At 44.7% G+C, this 25179-nt stretch overlaps 1 protein-coding gene across 6 annotated transcripts in view; it reads right to left on the bottom strand.

Moving 5' to 3' along the window:
• pard3aa (par-3 family cell polarity regulator alpha, a) overlaps window positions 1-25179 on the bottom strand; it is a 279690-nt gene that overhangs the window by 202416 nt on the left and 52095 nt on the right. The gene's annotated exons all lie outside the window — the stretch shown is intronic.

Below are 25179 nucleotides of genomic sequence, written 5' to 3' on the forward strand. Positions count from 1 at the left end.
TCAAGCTATATGTTGGGTTATCTGCCCCAACAGCTTATTACTGAATTCATAGCATGAACCAGCTATGTATTCAACATGGCACAATACACATGTGCAACATCAGAATCCTTGGACAAGGATTACAACGGCATTTATTTAAATGTAAAATGTCAGTGTCTCTCTGTATACACGTGCCAAAACAGAGAATATTTGTTATTTCTTGTTTCCTTTTCCCTATGTGTGTGTGCAAATAAATTTCCCTCCTAAAGTGCAGGAAAATCTATTAGCATACAAACAGCTTCTGTTTTCCTTACATGTCTTTTATCTCCACTGTAGAATGCAAAGGTGTTTGTGTGTGTGTATGTGTGGGTGAATCAGGGTGTGTGTGTGTGTGCGTGCGTGCGTGCGTGTGCCACGTGTGTGTGTGTCCTGCCAATGGTCTATCCACATTTTCTTTTTCAACAGCTGAATATGAATATAAAGCATTCAATAGCAACACACATAAGAGAAGCTCTCTGAGGCCACCATGTCCACCTGCTCAATTTGGGAGAGAAAGACACGCTATGACTTCCATAAAGTATGAGAAACGCTGAGCTTCAACCACACCCACAGCCATCCCACCACAAGCACACACACACACACACACAAACAAACACACACAAGCTGGCTCCCCTGAGATGTTCAATGGTCCTGTCTTGCACACAAATGCACACCCACGTCCGCTCCATCCTCGTTTTCACACCCAGCAATGAGACACACACTCCATGGCTCTCCTCCCTGCTCCCACATGCACATTATGCCCACTCATAATCAAATGGGCCAGCATTTATCAATCATGTATTATTTATGGGCTCTTGAAAGGCCTCGCATTTCCCCCTAAATCGACTGCCCTCCCATGAATAGTTAGTGCGTCTGCCCTGACAGCTGGCAGCTCAGGCAGCCCAGCCCAGCCTCTGAAGAGTCGTCTCAGATCAGCTTTCTCCTCCACTAGTGGCTGGGGGCTCCCAAAAAACGCATCCACACAAAGCAAAGTGAAGCTGGATGCATCCCTAACTGATGTGAATGGGCAGCGCACTCCAAACACACTGAGAAAAGGGTCATCGGCCTTCTTGGTCACGAAATAGCACTAAACATTTACAAAGTCTCGTCCACCATGTACTGTATACCTCTAGAATGGAATTTGCACTCATTAACCAGGCAAATAGAATCTGTGACAAACCAAACAAGAATGTGTTCAAATACTGATTGCTGATTGTTTTAACTTCAGTTTGGTATGCCACCAAAATAGTTTTAAACTTAAAAACACTACATTTACAGTAAGTGGTAAATATGTCCTCTGATGATCAGAGTTCATGGTGAAGAAATGGTGTGTATTCTGACACAACTGCAAGGTTCATGCACACATTTTCAGTAAGTTCACGTTGGTCAGTCTGTCCTGTATGGCCCTTCGTCTTGTCCAGTAGGGGTAGCAATGTCGAACCATTCATGCGGATGTTATGTAATCCCATTTGGCAATTTCCATAACTGCAATGGTCTCATTTCACCTATTTAATGTAACCACCAGCTGCTGGCTCTTAAATGGATTTAGATTCTGCAAGACTGACTTTTAAATATTAAAACAGATACGTGATACAGGACACAGGATACTTTAAAACTGAGAAGGATGGTAATATTCAAGAGTCAGTAGTATGATTCAGTGAAACATCACCACGAGCTGCAAAGAGATCACCGCTTTCGTGAGAAATGTAAGGAAGATGACAACTCTAGCCCCCTGTTGCTATTGACTGCACCCACAATATATACGTTCAACCGTTTTCCTTTTAGAAATGCATTTAAAAGATTCTGCTTTGTGCTCCTCAATACAACCCTGCTCCTCTCTGAGTGTAGAGTCTGCTGTTAGATTCAGGTTGACGCACATATACATATCTGGAGTATTAGATATGGCTGCATGGACAGTGTTTTTATTTCTCTCAAATCTTTTCAGTTACGTAAGAGCTGACAACGATTTTGGAAAAGCTTCAGAAAAAGTCCACCAAAAGTTTTATTTCAAAAAAAAAATGCAAAGAGCTGAAATGTATAATTGTGAAATGAACTCAAGTGCAGTAAGCCTATTCATGACTTGGACTGTGCAAGTAATTTATGTGTTGCTACATTGTATCCTGTGAGTTCAGTGTGTGAGTGTCAAAATGGGTAGCCATTAGAAGTCATCTGCCAGTAGACTGGGTTGCATACTGTATGCAGTACATCATGCAGAACTCATCATCATTTAGCACTGTTCTTAGTGTCCAGTAATTCCACACCAAACTCAACAGCAAAACATTTGTGTTGGATACCAAACAAAAGTGTCTGTCTATGCATGAGAACAGAGCAGATCATGTGACAGATTAAAAATGAAAACATGACATATTTCACTAATACTTGATAACATACTTCTTACTGATATCAGTAAGATGGTTGATGGAGGTGGAGGCTCTCGTGACTGTTATATAAGTTCAAGATTTTCTCGCATCACTCTGAAGGTGCCACAGAGCCATGGGGAGAAATCATGAAAGTTTCATGAGTAGGGCAGAGAAAGCCACGGTGCATGAAACAGTCCCCCTGGTCTGACACTGGGCTATGCAGAGGTATGGAAAGTACAACTGGAACTGACCTGAAACTCTGGAGAGATCTGTGTCTTCATAATTAATATGTAAGTTTATTCGGTCTTAAGCTTTAGATATTTACAATATGCATTCATATAAATCCATCCATTTTTGGTGGAAGTTATCATTTATTTGGTGTGTCTCTTGAATAACAAATGGCAGATAGAATTGATCTGTGAGTGTAGCGTTTACCAAACCAAACACAATAATATGCGTTCACTCACTCAGACTTCTTCTCTCAACCCAGCCTCTCTCATCATTTGCTCCCAAGGGCACAGGTGCCCTAATATTTCACAATTGATATTTCATAAGCCTCAGTGCTTTTGAAATCTGGCAGATTTACTTACCTTATAGCCTCCTTTTCTTGAGCACCACCATATCTAGCTCTGTGAATGATGATGACAGGTCTTTCAACTACCTGTCAACCCAACCAGCAGACCATCCATCTATCCACTGATTCCTCTCTCTGCCCATCCCACACACCATCAGCCCACCCACACATTTCTTCCACTATCTATCTGCATAGCCAACACATCATTGTCCCGCCCAATCTAGTTATCACACTTTCAGTTATCCATTTGCCTTTGTCTCCATCCATTTAGCTATCATATGCTAATCCATCTAGCCATGCTCACTTTCTTCAAACAATAAATGCCTGCTGACATGCATCCATCCACTCATATATTCATAAATTTATCCATTAGTGTCCTGACACTAGAAAGAGGGTGGTGCTATGGATCTATCCATCAATATCAAGCTTCAGATGATGTATATGGACTGCACACCTTTCTGAACTTGGCCAATCACCATGGGAAACACAATCTCAGTTTTGGGGGAAACACTTCCTGCTTTGACCACAATGGCCTTCAAAATGTCTATCCAGGAGAGTCCTGCTTCAGTAGCCTACATTTTCACACTTCAGCGTGTGAATATTTCATCGTCCTCCATCTCGGGTTTGTGCACTGGGTGCGTGTGCTCTCCCTGAGTGCTTAGTGCTGTTTCACTCCTCATTGCCATCCTGAAATATTCAGACAATAAGGCCCAGCCCTGCTCCAGATACCCTCTGCTCTGTTCTTCTGCCTCTAGACCCAAATGCATATTTCAGGGCTAATGCCTTGACTTGAAGGGGGAGGGTTGTGCACAGAACTGGTTCCCACCTGAGATGTCTTAAGGTCATGATGTGTGTGGTGCACCACTGCATCAAATGTTAAACTGCATGCAATGTCAGTGGTGATGAATAGGACAACGGGCTCACCAACACTCTAATACCGACTCAATTACTACTCGCACTTAACACTTAACAATTCATTCTTAATATTTCTGCAAATTGGTTCCCAGATTGTGATATGTCACAAGGGTTATTTTTCTGCCTCTCTCTGAAAAGATATCTGAGAGGAGAACGTCCAAGCAATGCACTGATACTAAAATGTAAAAGCAAGAAACTTTAACAAGATTAAGGGCTCATCCTTTGAAACCCACTTGGCCAACTTCTAGCCGTTGCCTTTGAAGTTCTCCTGAGCTGCAGGAGCCAGAGGGAAGTTAATTCAAAGGTATCATGAGCCAGGCACACAGCTACCTATGCTACTGCTGACAAAATAGAAAGTTCTAGGAGCTCCTCGCTCCGCTCACGCCGTCTGTCTTTCTGGTCTTGGTCATGTCTGGTGCAAACCAACTACACATTTCGACATTTTAAACACTACCACAAAACAATAATAATAATATTCAAAGCAAAAGAATGCATGAGAGTGATCATCTCAATGAAAATGTTCAACTGAGTAAGGTTTTCTACATTTTTGCCACAAATTTAAAAATATCAATTAAGTAACCCTGACTTTATTCAACTACATAGTAAACCTTGAATCTTTAACTATTTCTGATCATTGTGAGTGAATTACACAAGACAGGTTCAAAAGTGTTGATTGACTGAAAAATCAACTGCACTCTGAGCTGCACAAGGTTCTAAGAACAGACTTTGATAACCAATCTATTGTTCATCAAACCTATTGATGTTTTTCTGCACATGCTCTCAATTCATGTGTCTTTCCCTAAAATAGCTTTGAGATGTTATTTATGTGAAAACAACCTACAGGATATAGAATCAGTCAAATTAACACAAATCCACTGATGGCCTCACTCATCCCAACTCAGATTCTCTAACACCATTTCTGCCCATCTCTTTTCATATCCAAAACATGGAGTTCCTTTTCACAGTTAACCATTGTTCTGAATAAATTAGCATTCCACTCATCAAATGCTAACATCAGAAAAACCCATATTAAAAAAACCAGCACCAGGTTTAAAAAAAAAAAAAAAAAAAGAAACTGGAGGATGTGCCCTTCAATCCCTCATTGGCACAGTAAGCACAAAGCCAGGGAAGGTAATTAAGAGCGTCATCCTGGGACTTGGTACTGCTGGGAGAAAAAGAAGTATGGGGTGAAAGGAAAAATGAAAGAGGGAGAAAAAGAAAACTTCAAACAATTCTGGTTTCCCTGGCGATCATGGTATTACCCAGTTATTTGCCAGACTACCTGGGGAGATGATAGTCCAGGGGCAGTGCAGTCTGTCCTTGACACTGATGTGCATCACAAATTAGCAAAGCCCTCGCATGCATGCCAACATACAGTGCCTATAGAAAGTCATCATACCCTTTTGAAATAGTTACTTTTTTTGTCTTACAGCCTGAAATCAAAACTAGGGATGGCGAAAACTACAAATTTTCTTGACCGACCACCGAGCCCCATTAGCCGGTTGAAACCGGTTAGCCGATTCGTTTAAAATATGCTACGCTATTTGAAATAATAGCCACGCAATTTCGCAACTCTGTCACATCTCTCTGTCCCCCGCTCACACACAGCCCCGGCGCCGTCCTTTCACTCACGTCACTTTTTTAAAAGTCCCCTACAGCGCGAATCATGAGTCCCGCAAACCAAGGAGCTTGCAAGTAAGTGGAGGACAGATAGTTTCGAAATGGTTTGGGTACAAGGTGATCGCGTTGCAAATAAAGGCGTTTGTCTAGCGTTAGAAGCTAATTTGAAACAGAAATTGCCGCGGCTCACTTAAGAAAATGACAGCTCCGAAGAGACGGCGCTTAGTTAGAGGAAGTGCTAACAATAATAAAGAATGATCATCATCATTACCTTATTTGTTACCATTGATGACCCTTCCTGAAATGTATATGTAATGTATTTCCAAATCTAAGCCCATCTTATGCGGAAAGTTGCCAGATTGCAACACGAACCAATGGATAAACATCAGGCACCTCCAGATTGCAAAAGACGCGTCAGCCAAGGCAGAGCGCTCAAACCTTGTGCCAAATGCTTTTATTGGTTTATTAAGTAGCCTAGCCTACAAGCAGGCGAGTTATGAAAATTTTAGTGTGAGGTATGTTAACTTCACACAAAAAAGATCTTGGAATGAGATGGCTAGCTGTAGTAGCACTTAGTCCACTGTCTATAATAGCCTAATTTAGAGATCGTTTTTTTTTTTCTTCTTCTTAACCGACTAGCGAAAACTTTGATCGGTTGACGTGGATACGGTCAACCATCGGTCAAACAGTCACCGGTTAACATCCCTAATCAAAACCCATTTTTAAAAAAATCTTTTCCAGTTTTATTTACAAATTTAGCTGTACAACATCAAGATAATGAAAAAAAAGTCAACAGTTCTGAAAATTAATAAAAAATTAAAAACTAGAATAACAGGGTTGGAAAAGTCATCATACCCCTGACTGAATACTTTGTAAAGCTTCCTTTTGCTTTCATTACAGCCATCAATCTGTTTGGATATGTCTCTATTATAGCTTTGCACACCTAGATAGAGGAATATTTTCTGTGCAGAAATGTTAAAATGTAGTCAAATTCTGTAGGGAATGGCGATGGATTGCTCTCTTCAAGTCAATCCACATATTTTCTATAGGATTTAAGTCCGAGCTCTGACTTTGCCACTCAAGGATATTCACCATCCTATCCTTAAGCCACTGCTTTGTTCTTTTGGCAGTATGTTTAGGATTATTGTCGTGTTGGAAGGTGAATGACCTCCCCATCCTCAGCTGTCTAGGAGAGGGACGCAGGTTTTCCTTAAGAATGTGGATGTACTTGGCAGCATCCATTTTCCCTTCTATCCTGACCAATTGCCCAGTCCCCACTGATGAGAAACATCCCCACAACATAATGTTGCCCCCACCATGCTTCACACTAGGTATGGTGTGTTTTGGGTGGTGTACTGTGTTGGTTTTCGCCAAACATTGCGCTTGGAGTTCAGTGCAAAAACACATCTGGAATATTCTGCTACCATGTGGAAAAAGCTTTTATGGTCAGATGAGACTAAGATCGAACTTTTTGGAGACTAAGATTGAAGTTTTTGGACTGAGCTCCAGGCGCTAGCCAAACACAGTATACACACCCAAACACACCCAAAACACACCATACCTACTGTGAAGCATGGCGGGGGCAACATTAAATTGATTGAAAATTGATGGCTGTAATGAAAGCAAAAGGAAGCTTTACAAAGTATTAAGTCAGGGGTATGACGACTTTTCCAACCCTGTTATTCTAGTATTTAATGTTTCATTAATTTTCAGAACTGTTGACTTTTTTTTCATTATTTTGATGTTGTACAGCTAAATTTGTAAATAAAACTGGAAAAGATTTTTTTTTAAATGGGTTTTGATTTCAGGCTGTAAGACAAAACAGTAACTATTTCAAAAGGGTATGATGACTTTCTTTAGGCACTGTACATTTTGGAATTTGGAATGGAATAGAATGCATACGAGTCAAATTCTACCCATTGCACCTGTTCTGATGAGAACAGAAACTTGAGACCATCTAGGTCCTTTCACCTAGAGGTGCAGAGGTACATTTTTGTTGCTTGAGTTACAAAGAAAAAAAACTGTGTTTTGACCAACAGCTGAAATAGCAGCTACCTACATGCATGGCCTTCAAGTACTGTAGAACTAGAATTTGTACCATTGCATAATTTAATGTATTACTGTATGCATGATGTGTGATTCTTTATGCACTTCCAACCATTTCTAGTCCTACAGAAAATAAGACAAATGTGCAGTAAATGCCACTCAATCAGTGCCAGTTAGTGCTCCACCTGAAATCTGGGCAGATGCTCTGGACTTGATAGCAGCAACAGCAAAACACAAAGAAGTTCAGAGTTACTGTTCCCTCCCTTCCACCCCAATTAGCTCTGGAGACGGTCTGATTTTTCACCTTGAGACACCATGGCCTGGAGCCTCACTGGGGGCTGATTGGTATGCTGGACACTGTGGCCTTCAATTATTATAGCAAACATCACACATCGGAGACTTCAGGCAGCATTTAAAATGACAAAGTGGGCCTTACGGTGTTTGCATTTTAAGCAGCACGTCTTAGAGTGCATAATAATCTCTATTTAGCTGGATGTAGACACAGTATTCAATATGACAGCCCAAGACTGCTCAGGCCAGCTGCGGCCCCCTCATACAGTACGTTTCTACACAGTATCACTCATTTAGAACGGCACACACACACACACACACACACACCAGGAGGAAGGCAAGATAAACACAAGCATGGAGGAGAGGGAGCGGAGTCACCAGCGCCACACAGAGAAACAGACAGATATCAGGGGGGACACCAGAGAGAGCAGCGTGGCGTTGTGGCAGTCTGGCGCTTGCCTAACCTCGGGGGAAGTCTCCTGTCATTATCGGCCATCTGCAGGCCAGAGCAGCCTCGGTCCACTGGGGCCGCAACAAAGCAGAGTGTCTGCCTTTAACATCACCTCCTGCTCAAATCTAATCCACTCGCCCCCACTGGACGCTTCATCAAAAGCCTGCAAAGGAGGCATGCCAAGGCTCCTGTCTTTTCGTCCAAACCCGGCTACGAGTTGTGATAAAAATGAATGTGTTTTCCACATTTACACTACAGAAGCAGTGCCTCGCGGGCATGCCTCACCCTCCCCCTCACACGCTCTTCTGACAGAAAGGCTTGGAGAGAGATCATGGCAGCCAATAGAGTAATTAATGGATGAGAATGAGAGAATGTCACTGCCACTTCATAGACTTGGGGGAGAGCTAGTGCTAAGTTCTTTTATAGAAGCTTGAGTCAGAACAGCTGACACACCATCCAAAATACACACAAACACACATGCACACGCCCGCACACGCACACACACACACACAAACACACATGCACACACACTCACACACACAAAAAACAGACAGTGCCACCGAGCTGATTTGTGCGAAGTGTTTTGTTTCTTCTGCCATCTTCTTTTTCTTCTGCCGTAAGTCTTTTGTTTCTTCTGCCATGGGAGAATTCATTTGTTTTAATGTGTTGTGAGGCGACAGGAGCTCTCTCCAAATGCACTGAGATGCTGTGGGGAGCGGGACACACCATTTCACTACACTGGACTGTGTAAAACACAATTCATCAAGCATTGTACATTTAACATATCCTGCATTACAACTGACGATACACTATACTGTATACTGAGTATTACAGTTAAATATCATGGGAAAAGGAAGACGAGAGACAGACTTTTTGTGGTCTATTCCAGTTGTCTAATTTAGAAAACTTTTAGGAGACCATGGTAGACTTTACATTGGTCCTTCTTTCAGCATTCTTTCAGCATTTCCTTCCTCTCCTGTCCTGCATCTGACTGCTAGTAACTGAGACTGGCAGAAGTGTAGAAGTGTACGATAACTAAACTAAAACTTTTAGTTCAGTCTTCTAACTAGTTTCAATATGGCCAACGCATGCTATTTTCAATCTCCAGAACTTCTGAGAACAGAAAAGCACATGAACTCTGTCCCTGAGAGTGCTCAGAGAAGTGGCGTTGAGAAGCTGCTTGAGCTCAGTGAGGCGGACTGCTCTCCTGCCGGCGCTCTTTTCCACGTGCAGCGTGTGCCCTCTAGCGCACCTCTCTCTCCGCACACAACGTCTCAACTCAGTCTCCAACCCCTCACAGCTCCGCTCAGCTCCTCTAGCGCACCTCTCTCTCCGCACACAACGTCTCAACTCAGTCTCCAACCCCTCACAGCTCCGCTCAGCTCCTCTAGCGCACCTCTCTCTCCGCACACAACGTCTCAACTCCAACCCCTCACAGCTCCGCTCAGCTCCTCTAGCGCACCTCTCTCTCCGCACACAACGTCTCAACTCCAACCCCTCACAGCTCCGCTCAGCTCCTCTAGGACATGCACAAACAATTCAGACTACTTCAACGTCATCCAATCAGTGGACATGTTCTGGTCAAATCCAGAAATGGAAAGGGAAGAAATAAGAAAAGCGTGACACTAATGGGGTGTTTAGAACAGGATTAAGATTAGAGTCTGGCAAATGACAAGTCATATACAGACTGTACACAAACACATGCTTGGATACACACACACACACAACTCTTTCACATCTTTAATTATCCAAATGTTTGTGGCCAGGCTATGAGTAGGGCGCAGGAGGACATCCCTCTTCAAGCACAGAGAGCCCACTCGCAACCTGGGAGTGAGTGGGACAGCACTGTAATAACCCCAATTATTCAGCATTAGGCTGCTATTGATTTGTTGCTAAATCGACTTACTGGATCTTGTGCTCGGGCACAGTGAGGGCCATTTGGCGACATGTTCTCTCTCCTTCACAGAGAGACCAGCGCAGGCTTGTGAGTAGGAGGAAGCCCTGAATCTATGTGCTGGAGAAGGCTAATTAAAGACCCTCCTTATCAAACAACAGTGATGGATGGCACTCTCTCAGTGCAGGCAGACCCAACCGTGGCCCTAGGTCAGCCTCGCTCTCCCCCACTCTCTCCCATGACCTTGGGAGTCTGGTGTGAGTGTGTTTATACAAGGCGCTGGTGACACATGGTCTAAAGGCTGCCAGATTCCCATGAAGAGGTCCCCATTTTAAGGAAGGAATAATATTTGGCTTTTGGGAGGCTAGCTGAGGACCTGTCCTTGTGAGGAGAGTATGGAACCAATTGAGTGGGAATATGGAATTATTAATGTTTCGTTTCAGGGAGAGTTGACAGAAAACACTTACCCATAGTTTGTCCCTAGCGACCTCATCCACCCATCTGATAAGGAGAGAATAAGATAACAAGGCTGTGTAGTGCGCTTCCTTCTTCACTCACTGGCTCACTACACCGGAATTCAAGGGAACCCTGAAATACTTTAAAGAATATTTTTCTTTGCTTAAAATAATAATGTGGTGCTAAAATGAGTGAAAAAAGGGGCATGGGATGTTGGCTCTGTTGATGCAGACATGTGAGGTCACATTTTTTGTTCCAGTCTGGGCAAGATCAGATTCAGTCACTGGTTGCCAGCCAGGACACTGTCAAGAGTTCAGGTGCTCCACCCTCAGACGTCTGGTAGGGAGGAAGTCCTTGGCATGACCTTGTAAGGCTCCACTAGACAAGTCTCCCAATCGTCTACACAGCGTGAGGCTATATTTCTTAGTTAAATATGTCAATGTGCATTTATAAGCATCAAAGTGCTTTTGATAAACATTTCTAAATGTGTGTGAGATTTCTAACAGTTTCTAACATTTGCAATTGTCAACCACCACCCGTGTCTCTCTCTCTCTCTCTCTCTCTCTCTCTCTCTCTCTCTCTGTGTTTGTGTGTGTGTGCACATTTGTAATTGACAATATTATGTATATATGTGTGTGTGTGTGTGTGTGTGTGTGTGTGTGGCCTAAAAAGAGGGAAAATGAGTAGAGAAATAGGTCCCAGCACTTTTGGCATGCTGCAGCTGTCTAGAGTCGTACGCAGCCTCCTCATCAGCGCTAATTGGCACTTGTGCAGACAAGCTTGGACTGGTGCCCACCTCACCACAGCTTTACTGCCGTCTGCCCGCTGCAGGGGCACTGCCCCGGGCCAAGGTTCACCTGCAACGCCACACAGGGCCCACTTTACTGTCCTCTCACACTGACAGTCAAAGTGCTTGTGTGGGCATGTGTATGTGTGTGTGTGTGTGTGTGTGTGTGTGTGTGTGTGTGTGTGTGCGTGACATGGTTTGTAGTGAATGAATGTTGGCTATTGAGCAAAAACATGTAAGTGCCAAGAACAAGAAGAGTTATTTTATGTAAAATAGCACCCTATACATTTGTTAATGCTACATTCTCCAGCAACATTAATGTGCACAACTGAATCTGGCCATAGCATGTGAAGGATGAATTTCATTAAGATGTTAAGAGATGGAAGTGCTTTCCATTTTGTTTAGATATTTCCAATAGATGCTGTATGTTCTCACAAACAAAGACTGTGGGATGCTACTGCTTGTGAGATACAAAGCTGACAAACTTCTCTTGCTGAAGCGCCATTAGCTTCTCCTCCAGACTCTACAACCACAATTTGACCCTGAACTATAAAAGAAAAAGAAAATAATAAAATACAAAAAAACATAAGAAGAATTCTTCACAAGAGTGTTTGAGCAGTAAGCACAAGAATGTATAAGAATACCAAGTAGAGTTCAAGACTTCTCACTGTCAGTTCAGTTCTAAAAAACTGGCTGGAAATCTGTAAAATATTTCTCACAAAGTCAGCCTTTCAACTTTTCAACTGCAACGCTTCAAAAAGTCTATATTCTATATTTAACTTAGACAAACAAATTAGCCTTTCACTGAATTATTGCATGGGTCTAAATTCAACCTATACATGGTAAAGAGGAAGAGGAGGATGCTTGACATCGCAGAGACGTGTTTGCAGATACAGCTGAAAGTACATTGCAACACAAAAACACAAGCATTGCAGCACTGAAAGCCATGAGCGTAGGATGCTTAAATCTCTGGCTTCGACCAGCATAGCAGCATTGAACTCTTTCATGCCATACTGCGCCAGAGACCCAGCAGGTTGCCACAGACAGTGTGAGAGCAACAGAGATAGCGCGACGCACAGAGCATAGTGTAGGCACCTCACGGCCCACGCAGCCTCCACATATCAACCCCCTGCTGTCAGCCAACGCAGCAGAGTCGCGCGGCAAACGCCCGCAGCAGGTGGACACTGATCAGTGTCTGTCGGGGCCAAAACGAGCCTTGGCACATCAAAGCCAAAGCTGCCAACGCCGTCGCTGCCACCGCCGAAACTGAGAAAAGGAGCGCAAAAGAAAGAGAGAGGTGTAGCACAGAGCTCCCACACGGGCTAATCCCTGCTTCTCAGAGGGCCATGTAAGCCTCAGTGCTTACCAAACATAATCAGGGGATTTGGACCAACTAAAACACTGTGGTTTGTGCCCTGGACGTGCATGACACTCGTTTAAAAAGGGGGAGATCACTCCGAGCCAAAGTAGGATGAAAAGTGTATGCCTTTTTTACATGACCATGGCTCAAATGACACAACTGAGAGAAGCTTACTTGAAAGAGGGAATGTTGTATACTAACAATGTGGAAAGTTTCCCTAGGTATACTGTGTCGACTTTGCTTTCATACAAAAAGAGGATTGACTAAACTAAACAATTCCACTGGAAAAATCTAGTCCAAAATGGAAGGTGAAATACTGATGATTCGAGGGGTCTGAACTGAAGCTGAAGAGGCTCTGAAGGGGAGCATGCTGGCCTTTTGAAGTTGGCCTTCATCAGCGCTGCCCTCATTCTTTGAGAGCAGTGTGAGGACTGCCATGAGATCCAGAGGCAACACTGAAAGTCAGCAGATTTCACAAAGCCACAAACAACCCTGCTACTCCCATCTGCAGATGAGAGAGGCCAGATCTCGGCACTAATGAGAACATCCAGACACTCTCACCCCCCAAAACTGTGGCTATAGCCCAGTGACACATAGTAATGCCACTCCATCTCTTTCTAGAAACCTTTAGAAAGCATATTGCTCTGGCCAATTAAAGAACTATTACTTCATGTTCTGTATCTCAGTACTCACACTGATTTGCAATTAGTGACAAGGAATTAATGACCGATTTCTAAAACCTCATTACTTGCAGGGAAAACACCCAATAAAAATTCCTCAAGAATGAGGGAATGAAAACATCATTATGTGAGATGATGAGGCCATATTCTGGATACAACGAGACAACTGAACAAACATGAGCAATTATATATGTAAGGCACAGAAACACCTGCTTAATCTCTCAAGTCACAGTACAGGAACAGAAAGACATGACACTTTGCATCCAGTAATCACCCCAACTCACTCGCCAGTTGCTGAAGTCTTTGTAGAGTTTCTACTATTAGCTTTGTTTCCCTTGTCTGACTAATGGGAAATGAAGATCAACTGGTCTCACTTTGCCAAAGGAGCTGACACCAAGAAGGTCGGCTCCACAGTTCCACAGTTTTTCTTTTTATTCATCAGAGACGACTTGCTCCCCTGAGGGGCATGAAAGCCTTCGACTCTCACTAATGCCATTAAGCAATAGTTAAACACAAAAGCGCTGGAACTGGCTGAATGTTGAGGCAGTGAAGAACAGAGTAACAGCTTCAGCACATGATTTATGGAAAGACTTCTGCGAATGAGTTGTGACCAGGGACAATTGATGGGACTCAGGAGGTCCCCTGCAGTTGAAAGCAGAGCTGCTGAGGCACAATGGCCAGTGTACCCCAGCGCAGACCCAAATCAGCTCTGACAACCACAAGGCTATTTATGGGTGACAAAAGCCAGGCTAAGTAATGCTCGTATCTGGGATGGCTTATTTGCAGCCCCTCAAACCAATTAACACCTGAACAGCCATTCAGGCCTAATTCCAGATGTATGTTAACAATTATGAGTCAGGAAGTTTATCCCTAACAGCAGGAAGAGGTTTCGAATAGCAGTTTGAAGCACCGCACCTTCTACGTTAGTACTTAGATGCTAGCACTGTAGCTTGAGGTTGTAGTTTTTGTATTTATTTCAAACAAAGAAATAAGCTTTTTTTAACCAGCGGCAGTACATTAGTTACTTTTACAAAAATCGTTTTATATCTTGAAGAAAAAGCTGTTTGCGCATAGAACGATACAGATTAATGAGTGACTGGTGATTAACAGTGTTTTTCCCTCTCAGTTTAAGGCTCCCATGGGAAGAGGTGGCACATGAGCGCACTCTGATCCTCTGCCCGGGCCCCGCCTTTACCAGATTGTCGCTGCGTGACGCCGGCGCCAGCGGTTTTACCATAGCACCTTTCCCAACATTTCCATCGTCGCCCCCTTCAGTGTGGAGGTGTTTGGCGCACTTCAGACTGCTCATTAACGCAGCAACAAAGCACACCACCGCCAGCCACCAATGCCGATCAAAAGTAACAAAGGGATGGTAAAGGATACGCCGACACAGCAGCCCTTCACAAGAGTGCTTTGATCTGTCACTTACATTTGCATAGAAAAAAAATTCAGAAACCATTCTGCTGCCTTTCTACCGTTGCAAAATGTTCACAGCCATGATTCACAGTTTTAATGGCGGTGAGGTTACCACAAGGGGGCCAGCATGCCATGGCAGGCTACACCCTTACTCAAAGAGTCAACGGAAACCTCACATGCAAACAAGGCAAACCCGAAGAGGGATGGCGATAGCAGTCCACTTAAACAGAATGGAGACGTGAGTGACAGCAAAGACACTTTACATCATGTGACATATCACATTCCTAGTCAAAAGTTCCTATCCAACTCTGTGCCATCTGTCAATGGGGACTAAATTACTCATACTCTTCTTCAAAGACGGAGTACACAGCTTAAATGCATAACATAGTAATGAGGACTATTGATTGACTAATTAACTGATTTATGTGGAAAGTAATCGACTACCAAATGATCTTTCTGGATGGAGAGCGTGGTCATTAATAGTGGTCTATACATTATTCATATGTAGAGTCTGTAAGTCTACAGGCAATTGGATATGTGGGGGAAGGTACACTCCTCTAGGAGAAGGAACAGGAGAGAAAGGCCACAATACCCATGAAAGCAACGCTAGTAACGATTGAGTTGTGTTTAAGTGCTGTTTACAAGCAGAGGCATTGACCAAGCCTTGAGCATTCTTCCAAAGGCAATGCTAACACCAACTGACAGATCTTCAAACGATGCCCAAACAAATACATGCAATGCATGTCAAAACAATCACCTCATTAAAACTGTGTCCACAAAGCTGGCCCAGTCCAAAAGCAACAGTTGCCTTGAAGGACTGTATGGGGCGTTTACACTCATGTTTCTACTCTCCATACAAAAAAACATTTACCAGCAGTATTTATTTTTCTTTTATGACCCATGTGGTAGCAGAAATCCCAGTGCAGTCTGGCCACTTGAATGTGTTCTCCTACACACTGGCTGTTAGCGGAAAACAGACAGCAAACAGACAGAATTTGCTGAATAATTCCCCACGTAATCCCGATAAATAAATGTTCTTGGCAGTCTATACCTGGTATTAGCTTTACTGGGAAAATAGCCCTGGTCTAATTGTTTTGTTCATCGCTGTGAAGCCTTCACAATGAAATGAGAGAGCAATACAATGCAGTGACCCACTACTCCCCCAGGCTGGCCCAGAAGATCAAGTTGCCACTCAGCTGGCAAGAGCAACAGGCTTTGGCTGCGCATGTGACATGTTCCGAGCAATGATCTAATGGGGCTTTTTTTTTTGGGGGGGGGGGGCGGGGGGGGCTTGACATTGGATGAGCTCTAGCCCCTCAAAACTCATGGAACTGGACCATAGAATCCTCAATGCACAATGGGCCACTGCACTTCTGTTGAGCACACAGACAAGTTTTGACACACAGTACAAACGTGTTGAAACAACTCTATTCAGAGATAACAGAGCACAAACGAGTCCGAGTTGTCTTACAACTATCTATTACACCTGTACGAATGAAATAAATATCTATTCACCTACTAAAATTTCACTTCACAGTGCAGTTTTAGCTCTCGTCACAGATTAAATTAAGCAACAATACCGTTAAGGTGAGAGGACAGTCATTATACTCCTTTCTATATTACTTCACATTCTCCTCCTGCTTGCATCTGAAATGCCACCGTGTAAAAGGAGGTTTATAATCTTCTGAATATCACTTAAATGTCACAGCAATCAACTAAACCTTGTGATAACTGGCTGTTCAATAAAAGCAAAAATGGACCCTGTATGTTGTGTCTAGCAGTTGTTGGCTACCGACAGCGCATATTGTACTGTGAACAAGTGCCTTAAGAGGTCCTGGGTACAGCATGCAGCCTGTGTTGTGGTGCTCACCAGCCGGTAGTGCTTTGTTGCTGTCCTGCACCCTGTTGCTATATTGATTAGGCTAGGATGCTGGCTACTACTTGCATGTGACAGTGAGACAACTGGCTGCTGTGGGAGATCCCTAACCAAAAGCACAAGGAGCGTTCCATCTTTCTCTGTCTATAAAGAATGCATGCAAGCATTCTGCTTCTTCGATTTCAATGTTAAACTGTCCAGAGATAATAGGCATATTAAATCAACACCACCACCACAACCAACGCAGATTCAGACGCCATCATTTAAGGGGCCTGACTTGTGTCTAGTGTTCTCTCCCAAACCTCGTCCAGCTAACCTGAGCATTCAGGGCCCTTGCGTCCATGGTAAGCGGAAGCTCTTTCTGGTATTATGTGACACAATGCCACATCTGGAAGTGCTCCCTTCCCGCTAATCCCCTCTGACAGTTTATGAGGCGACCCCTGACTTACGCATGGTCAGCAGGTCAGGTGGGCTGCTAATGGGGGTCTCTTGGCACTGCATATGGGGAGGGTGTCAGGGGACTGGGGATGTGTGAATCCCAGGAGGGGAGTTCAGGCCTTTTTAATTGGTGCATGGTGGTAAATACATGAAGGATTATGAGCCATAAATGGGAATTTATGTGCCTATTACAGCGTCTGCTGACGAGTCCAAGACTGGAGAGGCACTCATTACCTGAGCATTTACAGAGGCCAGCTCTAGTCTTCACTTCCTGATTCCTGCAGAGACAACATGGCCTCCACTGGTGCCAAAGGTATGCTACTTTTTCAGCACAATTAAAGAGCAGTGGTGCAGAGTTGTAAGACAGTTTAAACATGAATCATAAAAATAGCTTTCTTCCTACAACAGGCATGCGGAGCAGCATTAAGAGGCTGATGTAGCCTACAAAAGTAGGTGATATTCCTAATGACTGCAATACTGACTATTCATTTGAGCTGTTAGTGTAGTAGGACAGCACAGCAGTATTGCTGAGAGAATGTGAAGCATGTGAAAGCTTGAAGCAGAACACGAGTAGAAGTCGAAAGACACTAAACCGAACTGAACCGAAATATCTTAATTGAGTAGAATTGATAAGAAAAAACCAAGATCAATAAGCCCAACTAAAAACTGAAATGTAAAAAATGTATAATTTATTTTAATTTAATTTAGTTCTGCCTATCAATTCACAAACATAATAGCCCCTTTATCATTACTTTATTAACAACAGTAACAAAAAATGAAAATGCACAAGTTGGCAAATTATTTTGAGACTCTCCAGAACAACAAGGCCTAGCAGCAATTTCAATTAGCTCCTCTAGATTGATCTCTTTGTAATACTAAGACCTTAGTATATTAATGCATATGTCATTTTGCATTATATATTTCTAGTTAATTAGCATTACTTTGTAGAATTCTGCTATGATACCAAACCAGATGTGAGCAAAGTCTTTGAACATGTGGAAACTCGAAACTCTGTCAGCCAGAGATTTATGTTCACAATCCATGGGGTTCAATAAGCAGCCCAGAGGGACACTATGCATGCAATCTTGGCTTAATCTGAACCCACCAATGTCTAATTACTGTCCAGATTGTACAGGACACTGCACATGAACTGCTGCTCTGTGTGAGGGCAAGGGTTTGATTGATATTGATCATTGATAGGGATCTAGAGGGGTCTGAATAATAGTTCAGTGAAAGCAATACACCTAAATAAACCACAAGAATAGCAGACTGTTTAATGTTCAAATGGCACATTGTCATTTTCACCAGTCCGGTGTCTGAGTTCATCTCCACTCCTTGGCAGTAAGGTCAGTTGTGGAGCACTCAGGAAACACAAAGGCCTTGTTCTACGCCTCCCTTTCTTCCTCCCATTGCATTTGCTCTCTTTCTGCACCTCTCCACTGCCAGCAGCAGGACTCATTCTCTCACACAACCTCTGTTGTCTGCCACAGATGCTGGTGTAGTTGTGCAGGGGATGTGCATGGAAGTGAGGGAGAGGCAGGCCAGACCACTTTCTTCCACTGACCTGTTAACACCACTAGTGTCTGCACCAAACCAGACCCAACCAGAACCCAATCCGCCCTGCCTGAAGAAGAACACACGCAGCCCAATTCCCTGTTCAGAGCTGTCAGGCTCAGAGCCAAACCCAATGCTTGCTCTGCTGGTCTGAGTGTAATAAAGCTGACCACACACCAAAGCCAGCAGGAAGGGCAGCACAAAGACCTCACACCAGTGACTCCTCTAATGAGGGACCTGGGGGTTGAGGTCAGTCAGGCACTTCAGCATGACCAGGACTGGTATAGGGAGAAGCGTGGACAAGGAGATGGCGGTCATCACATACGTATCAATTTTCGGTGACTGTAAGACCATTATAGGGTGTCGGCTAAGAGATAATAGATGAACACAGACACCAAAAGAAAAACACAACATGGAAGGCCATCATTCATGGCTTGTGTTTTGTTTGTGTGGGATCCCTTGAGTAGAAATCCATACTAATTCTTTAGCCAGCATCCTGAAGTGAAAGGGGAGGGGTGGTGAGTTTTTTCAATCAACTCCAGAGCCAATCTTTTATGGTGTCAGATCTGGCATGGCGGAGATGAGCCTTCTCTTGATCACAGAGATGGACATTTTCACCTTCAACTCCCTTGAGAGCGGCACACACCTGGCATATCCATAATATTATTACACAACTACCGCTATGCCATATGTGGACACACACACACACACACACAGATTAATACTTCTACCAGACGTGAAGACATGTATATAGGCTGCTCTTCTTGGCAAAAGAGGGGAGCAAAATGAGAGGTGAAAAGTACCCCACAAACAGATGGTGGTGATGGGATGGAGGAGTCCTGTTTCAAGACCTCTGAGAGTAGCATCCCCATTGTTCTGCTCCTTCATCACGCGCGCCCCCTTCACTCCTCTCTCTGAAAAGCCTATCTGCAGCGGATCACACCGCCGCCCTTTCTTTCAGCCAGCTCCCCAGAAAGTTGCTCAGATGGAGCAGGGACTGACAGGCCATTCATCAGCGCCGTGCTCTGCCTCTGTCATCACCTGTCCTCAAAGGCGTCCCTTTATTGTGCTGGACGGCCTCCCCTCAGCCCACAGTGATGGAAACAGACACACACTGAGCAGGGAAATGAAATCATAGAGGCCCCAGAGATTCGCACAACAAACAGCCGCCCGCGCAGGCTGTCCGCTCCCTAGCTGGCCCAGGGGCCTCGCTCCACAATCAACTGGACAGGCCGTCTGCTTGCATGTGCCCAGGTGGCGTGTTTGGAGGTGGACAATAAACACTGCAGGTCTTTAATGAGCACTTGATGAGAAATACAGGAGCAGAGCGAGCTCTGCAGTTGAGATGTTACTTACCTACATGTTGAGCAAGGCAGAGGGGCAGGCCATTCAGATGGGAGGGAAGGAGCAGGAGCAGGTCCACAGCAGACACACACATAGAGGAGAAGACAGACAAAAACCAACAGAGAATAATGTTAAGCTAAAATGCCTCACTACCGCAAAGGTCAAATGCTTTGGACACCTTCTTATCATACTAAGAAAGCCTTTGGAACCCTCAGCAACAGCAGCAACGCCCTGCCTTCACTGCCTATTGGGCCTGTCTCTCAGTGATAACAACTGGGAGTGCGGCCACAAGCATCAAAGACACGGGGTGGAGCTGGAGGAGATGCCCGGACACACAACAGCCCAGCTCAGCCTGGCCAACAGGAGGCAGCAGCAGAAGCACCGCGGGAGGAGGAGAGAGAGCGGGAACAATGCAAAGGTTGCCTGGATACAGAACCTGGCACAGCATCTAATGAGAAAATAAATGATGGAGTTGGAGAGGGCAAAGGGGGCACCAAGCAAACATCTGCAACGAGAGAGAGAGGGGACGGGCGGCACTTCAAATGAAAAGGGTCACATCAGGAGGTGCCTCACGGTGGACTCGCCCTCCTCCTCTTCCCTTCTCTCTCTCTCTCCATCCACACCTCCTCTCTCCCTCCATCTTTCTCTTCCTCTGTGGTGCTAGGACGGGGTAAAGGCCTTATATCACCATTAATAATTCAAATTACAGTGAATTTAAGTGGACCAAACCCCCTTGAAACATTTTAATGGGGTGAGCGGGAAAGAGGCAAGAGCAGTGAGAGGGGTGGGGGTCCTGGGGCTGAGTGCTTCATTTAACAGTGAGTCTAATGACTGAGCGCCCCCCTTCCCCTGCCTCTCCTCAGAAAACTCAGCCTTTAATTCCCTCTGCATCAGTCCCTAGCGCCTTTTTTCTTCCTTTGTTTCTTCCAATCCCCCTCTATTTTTCTATTCCTCTCTGTCTCTCTGTCTCTCTCTCATGAGCATGCTTCCCCTCCCTCCAGGATGGAGAGAACATGTTTCCAGGCAACCCCCGATCCTCATGTGGTGAGACAGCGGAGTGTGTGTGTGTGTGTGTGTGTGTGTGTGTGTGTGTGTGTGTGCGTGTGTGTGTGTAGGGGTTGGTGGGGGCTGAACTGCATTGTGATGGGGCCGAGAATACAAATCAGACACAAAATGAAAAACTAGCTGTTAGGTTAAATAGGTGTGGTTCAATTGAATGAATATACTGCCCATTTGCACATAGTCTGTATTTAAGTAAATGCTAATTCAATGATCTGTTCTTATATTGAAAGTAGAAATATAGAGATCAAAAATGATTCACATCACATCGGCCCTGTGAATGAAATGACAACCATTTGTGTTCCTCTACTCCTTCTATCAAACACAACATGAGGCCTGATGCGTGTGTGTGTGTGTGGGGGGGGGGGGGGGGGGTGTCGTCATCATCAGAGTTCAGAAATATCTTCTGAAAAAATACAATTGAAGTTCCAGTGACAGTGCTAAAATAAACTACAGCAATAGCACCATTTTCTGGAGATCTCACTTTCTCAGTAATTGCCATATTCTTATGGCGCTTTAATTCTGAGTAAACACTTTGGGAAAAACAAAAACAAATTAACATGAAGAATTGGGAATTATGCTAATTCCGGCGATGCCGCCTGTGCATGTCTGGGGGCTCTTGCATTAGCATACGGGAGGGGAGGGGAGAGGCGCCAAATCAAGGCAATGAGACGGGTTCCAGAAAATGCAAGACACCGTCGACACTAAACCCTTCAAGATGGAGAGAAGACTCCAGCCCTAGGCCCTCCAGTGCAGCACTTCAGATCATTTCCATAGTAACCATGGAGATGAGGCAGGACAATAAGAAGCTTAACCAGACACAAGTTCAGCCTCTTGGGTTGTGTGTATGCATACGATGAGAAGAGAGCATGACCGTTACATATGCGCAGGCATGAAAACGGCTTAAAACGGTTGAGACTTTCTATCCAATCAATGCGCTCCATGCCTTGTTTGCCAACTTTTCTGTATTTAAAGGCAACTGATTGAGTTTATTCCAAAATAGATAATGACTTAATTTACTGCATATTATGGAAGTTGTCTTCACAACACTGGCTACATAAATCTACACTTTAGAGTAGGCAATAACTGTTTTCCCAGCACTACCACTACCAATGTGATCTGGCCGCAAACGATTCTAAACTAATTTCATGTTAGTTCTAATCCCAAATTCCCAGCTCTTATCACATTGGAGCAGTTCAGCACACCGTTTTAATCCAGGGGAATGGTTGCTCTACTGGGAGAGACAGGGTCATTTCAGCTGCAACGTCTCCCTGCAGGAACATGGTGAGGATGTTTGGTAAAAATATGTCACCAAGGAGCAGAGCTCATTTTGAAGTAATTGTCCCTGATTCCCTCATGTCAAAGCAGAAAGGAAAACACATACATTTGCAAGTGTGCGTGATACAAAATTATGTGGTATCTAGATCATTTTTTTGCCGTAATGTGTCTCTGTTTTAGAGGAGAATATGTGAGCAGCCAATTAAAATAATAAAAACTATGAAATGGATGTTGTCGTTTACACAGAAGGGTTTACTAGGTAGTGTGTGCAATTGTGTTACAGTACCTGCATTGCCCGTATTTCCTCGTGGTTTAGTTGGCCACATTGAATGTAAGGCTCTTCTCTAAAGCTGTTATGTTTGTGTTTGAGTTTTGCAGTTGTCACTACGACCTTGTTGGTCGCAGCTCATGTTTATATGTGCAAATAAAGGGTGTGCTCATCAACCACGCTGTCCGCTCTGACCGCTATGACCGCACTGACCGCTCTGTTGTAAGTCCATGAATCTTGGTAACAGGCTTTCCCATGCACTCTTATTCTTATGCCATTGAGTCATTAGCAAATAGGCACCTACAGGCTGCCGGACACCATAACAGATGACAGGCCGCACAATTGTATGGGTGGGTGCGCTGCTCTCCTGGTCTCTCTCAGAGTAGCAAAGGACGGCCCTGATGAGCACTTCTGAGCACGCTGTAGGGAGCCAAGAGAGGTGTAGAGAAACGGGGCATGCTGGATTTAGAGTAAGAGTTGGAGAAAGCTGAGGGCCATGAGAGGGGGTTCAGCCTGAGGCCCTTTATGAGGGCGAGAGAATGCAATCAAGTGCAGCCAGAGTGCACCCCCCATCAGCCACTCACTGGAGAACTGACCATCAATCAACACCAATTTGGACCATCACAACCAAGAACAGGTGTACACACACACACACACACACACACACACACACACACACACACACACACACACACACACACACACACACACACACACACACACAGACACACACACACACACACACACACACACAGAGACACACACACACACACACACACACACACACACACACACACACACACACACACACAGCAGAAAAATACAGCAGGCAGACTGACACATTTGTTAATTCACTAATGTCTGGGTATTAGAAGTAATCCCAGCAAGGGATCAACTCTAACAGGCTTGTGATATGACCACAGGCGTGAGCAGGCCAGGATGGCGCTGGTGCATGAGGGTGTGTTTAAGAGAGAGAGAGAGAGAGAGAGAGAGAAGGAGAAAGGCAGATGGAAAAAGAAATGAGAGTGAGTTCACTCACATTTGTCCGCTCATGCCTGCATTTCTGTGGAGACTGTGCACAGAATAATTCCAGAGAAGATTATAGCACTGGTGGTCCACACTGACAAGGCTGTGCCTGTTGACAAACACCATCTGCAACTCAATTCATCCTGCAATTCACTCTCTATCCGCGACACTGAGACAATAAGATGCCTAATGGCTATTCATAGCAGGCCGCACTCAGGCCTCCACCAATCATCTTCGAGCTGTTAAGCGGCGAGATTGATTCGGCGAGGCCTGTCGAAATGAGGCTGTTTGCTGCTTCACCTGGCAGCCACCATTCTTGTGCTGTCAGCGCTGCAGGGGAGCGGGGAGATAAGGGGCGCTGTGACGGCAGGGTCAGGGAGATGGAGCAGGAGATGGGGCCGCTCCACACGCTCATGAGCTGGACCAGAGCTGGACCAGAGCTGGAGTTGGGGCATGAGGAGGGCTGCGCACGCGGCTCCACTGACTCACATGAGCACCGACGAGGCACTTGGTCATTTGTCAGTAACCTTACACACACAGAGAGATTAATCTCACTCTCTCACTCTCTCTCTCACACACACACACACACAATGATATTGATGGAAATACTAGAATATAGAATGATGCCCATCACCACTACTGGTTGCACACATTTGAGAAGACCCTAGTGAACGGCCTTTATCAGGACCTTGACAGGGCACTGCCATGTACAGTATATGTCAGCCAAAACATAAGTTTTGTTTTACAAAGTCACACTTACAGCTTGTCAACAGCATGAAAAACAGCCATTGCAAAGCCTAACATGACAGAGCTGAAAAGGCTAACTGAAGGGACCAGGCAAATGATTTTTCAGTCACTTTCAAGCCACTGCTAAAGGGGCACCAGGGAGACATAGCTGTGTAGCCAAGCAGACCCTTTCGCACAGCCCCCCCACCGTGTCCAAGAGGCTTGATGAGACATCGATAGGCCAGTGGAGCTTTTAACTAACCATTAAACTCTATGCAGAGTGTGGGAGGGTCCAGAAAAACTGGACACGCTAATTATATATGGGGTTGGGGGCAGCAAACGAGCAAGAGAGAGAGGGAGGGAGAGAGAGAGAGAGAGTTAGTGAGAGAGAGAAAGAAAGAAAGATAGAAAGAAAGAGAGAGAATGAGAGAAAGAAAGAAGGAGTGAGAGAGAGAAAGAAAGAGAAAGAGAGAAAGAAAGAGAGAGGAAAGGCATTACAGGCCCAAGAAATGAGGCCTGACTGAATGTAAAGCGTGTTGGAGAGGCCTTTATTCCCAGTGGGAAGTGGAGCGTTCTCCAGTGGCTGGAGGTCTCCGAGTGTGACCGGAGCGCTGAGCTGCAGCTTAATGGTGTCCAGACGAGAGGAGGGGGCCTACAGGAGAGCTCATTAGAACGGGAACGCCACCTGCTCCACCTCACGCCTCAGCGGCTATGCCGAGCCACACACCTTCAACCAGACGCA

The sequence above is a fragment of the Sardina pilchardus genome, chromosome 19 (assembly GCF_963854185.1).
Source record: "Sardina pilchardus chromosome 19, fSarPil1.1, whole genome shotgun sequence".
NCBI classification, from domain to species: Eukaryota; Metazoa; Chordata; class Actinopteri; order Clupeiformes; family Clupeidae; genus Sardina; species Sardina pilchardus.